Source organism: Centroberyx affinis, unplaced genomic scaffold, assembly GCF_046629955.1.
Source record: "Centroberyx affinis isolate AG114_WGS23_722 - 3 ecotype Tasmania unplaced genomic scaffold, CSIRO-AGI_Caff_v1 ptg002986l_1, whole genome shotgun sequence".
NCBI lineage: Eukaryota > Metazoa > Chordata > Actinopteri > Beryciformes > Berycidae > Centroberyx > Centroberyx affinis.
Genome location: NW_027281092.1, coordinates 96454 through 100000, shown reverse-complemented (window position 1 = coordinate 100000; position 3547 = coordinate 96454).

Below are 3547 nucleotides of genomic sequence, written 5' to 3'. Positions count from 1 at the left end.
CATGTAGCTCTAATTGTCTGTCGAGCCCATCTGCTCCCCCTCTGCTTCTCTCTTTTACTCACATCTCAATCAGGGCCATAGCTCAGAGGTATAGGGTTGTTATGTGTCTCTGTGGCCAGGTGGAACATCATTAAAGTCTTTCTACAGTGATGGTAATGAACACAGCCCCCGCACCTCTCTCTCTCTCTGTCTCTCTGTCTCTCTCCCTCAGATGGAAGGAAATAGATACAACGCTCACTTAGGTCTGGGCGATATATCTTATAATATCGATATCATGATATGAGACTAGATATCGTCTGGGATTTTGGTTATCGTGATATTGTGAAATAACTTAAATGTCACTTCTTTCTGGTCTTAAAGGCTGCATTACAGTAAAGTGATACAATTTTCTGAACTTATTAGCCTGTTCTGGCTGAGAAAAAGTACTAATGATTGCCTTTACCTGCTCATACATATCCACATTACTGATTACTAATGATCATTACTAATTTTCAAAATGTTCTTGTTTGTAAATTTCTTATGAATGCACAAACACTCATCCCCAAAATATAGTCACATTATCCAAGGTATTTGGTCTAAAATATGGTGATATTTGATTTTGTCATATATCTGGAATTACAATACTTAATAGACATGTCATGGCGGATGGCCAGTGAGAATAATATGTCAACATTCGCATTTGTAATTTAACAACTGCCGTAAAACCAACTGTAAGCCATACGTACATGAATGCTGACAAACCTTAGACAGCTCAGTGTGATTCCCCCCTTAAATGCATTAATATGGTTTCTATTAAGGAGTCATACCTTCAGAACGGGACATGTCTGAACTATGTGTTAACCACCAACACATCTCTCTCTGGACTGCTCAGCTGAAGCTCTTTGATTAGCAGCATCAGGTGTGTCAGCACTGAAAAAAAAAACAGTCCTGCACGCTCCTGTGGTTTCCTATTGGCCCAGGATTCAAGGGCTGCTCCCTAAATCAGCTCTTATAAAAACAGAGCTGACAGACAGGCTATGGCTTATAGGCAGACAGAGCCATAGAGATGAGCTATGACTCTGTCCAGAATGACTGTTCCAGCTCGTCCTGTCCAAGGACCCAGATGTTGTCGCTTGCTAAAAGGATCAGCGCAGGATATTGAGAAATTGCCTTGGGATGAGGGGGCATCTGTGCCCGAATACCCAAGGGCTGCTGTTTTGTCACTCTGACAGTGTTTTATAAAAGGGCCGAGGAAGCTCAGAAGACTGCAGAAGTGAGGCCATATATCTCTTGCTATTACATCCAGGCTAGGAAGAGAGGGTTGAAATGACAATGAAATATTGCCCCGACTCAAAGGGAGAAAAAGAACAGGGTCTAAAGAGGGACGGCTAAGTCTCCTTGGGAGCCTGCGGGGGCTGTGTTCCAAATTGGAGACAGATGCACACCGGTCCCAGACACTAACCCGTGCTATACTCCAAGCACAGAGAGGTGAAAAGGAGAAGATATGTGGTTCAGACGGGAAAAGTCCTCCGAGAGAACAGCCTGTCCCTGCCTTGGCTGATATTAGTCTGAAAGAACAAGGAGAAATTAGAACCCTGCAGGGGAGGAAGGAGGAGGAGGGGGGGGTGAGCTCTCCAAACTTGAGCGGAGCGGGGCAAGGACCCCTGCATCATTAAGTTGTCAAGTGGAAGGAAGGCCCGAAATATGACTTGGAGTTATTGCTGGGGCTGGGGCTGATGATATAAGAATTACAGTACATGGATCATAGCTGGATCGATAGGAAGACAAAGTCATTATGGAGGGGCTAGAGTTCAATGCCTCCCTGGGGCTGCGGGTGGGGACCAAGGGCTTTTATTTATCACCATGGCAATGTGTAGCCCACAACACACAGATGGGGAGCAGTGCGGTTATATTTTGCTTGTTGCTCTTATTTCCAAAACTATCTGTTCTACTTGTATTGATCGGTTAAGCCACCTCTGGATGTGTGTGCTTGTGTGTGTGTGACCAGGCATTTGTCTGCATTTGCCAACACGTTTATACCCACTGAAGTATGCCCATACATGTGTGTGTGTGTTTACAGGTAAGGTAAATGTCTTGGTGCTTGCACATCACTCAGCAGTGGAACATTTGTCCTCTTTGCTCTCTATCTTTGCGGCCGAGAAGAACAGAGGAGCGGGGAGCGTGGACAGGGCGGCATCGATCCTCTCTGTGCCGAGAGAAATTAGGCATGAAATTAAAGCTCCCGTCAAAGGGCAGGGCCAGCGCTGTCACCTGATCCAGCACTATTTATACTCCCTGGAGATGATGATGTCTCCATCACACTGATGATAACAGGAGAGAGAGAGAGAGAGAGAGAGAGAGAGAGAGCAAGAGAGCAAGAGGGAGAGAGGAGCGAGAGAGAAAGAGACTCTCTCCCCTCCATCCACGGTGCCACTGACCTGCCATCATTTATACTGCCAGGGCCCAAGTGCAAGGTTAGCGCAGGCCTGAGCCCCCATAAATCACTGCTCTGCTGGACGGAGAGAGGCCAGGGTCGACGGCACTCGCGCCCAGCCGCTGCTGATGAGAGAGTATTTATAGATCACATCAGGAAGGAACGAGGGAGGGAGGAAGGAGAGAAAGAGAGAGACAGAGTGTGTGTCTAAGTGGCTTATGAAGGAGTGTGTGCATGCATGTGTGTGGTGTGTGTGTGTGTGTGTGTTTGAGCGAGAGAGAGAGAGAGAGAGAGAGAGAGAGAGAAAGAAAGAGTGTACATGTACACACAGGACAGGAATGCACATATAATGAAAATACATATCTACATGTCATTACCAACATCAGATCCCATCTGTGTGTGTTTTAGTTTTGATTAAAAATTGAGCTTTAACATGTCATAGGTAGCTGGGCAATTGCTAGTATGCATAATGGAAAGCCAGTTACTACAGAGCCACAACCCTGTGAAGAACATAGAAGACAGTAGGGGGAGCTCATTAACCACACATGAGATCTCATATTTTAAGGAATGCTGCCTATTGGGTTTGCTGATTCCTCCATACTGATACAGCCAAATTGCTCGTTCTCTTAGCCAAAAGGTTTGGAAAAAAATGAAAGACTACCAATCTGCAAGTCACTGACTCACCAATATCACCAGAGGTTTCATAAACAAAACTTTCACATCAAATCAACACTTCGAATCTGTTGGATTCTGTTGTGCACGGTCCCTGCCAAGCACAGTGTTTTGACACCATTACCGCTGGGCGAGCATGGTGCTATAATGACCACTGGCCTCAGATTGTCCTGGCTAAACACTGGTTATGGTTAACCACAAGATGACCGGTTGTCCCTCTCTCGCAGTTTCTCTCTTCAACTCTTGCTACTGGTTTCATACACGACATCCACCTCTGCAGCAAAAATAAGCTCTGGCACTGCGCCAGATTTTGAAGAAAGAAATGCTTAAAAAAGGTTTTCAGGCATAATCACTATTGACCCCATGTTGATTTTTTGCTGTGATAACTGTGATTAAAATGTTTGACTTACAGTTTTTTAAAGTTTTGAATGATGTTGGGATGCCGTGATATTGATGCTAATT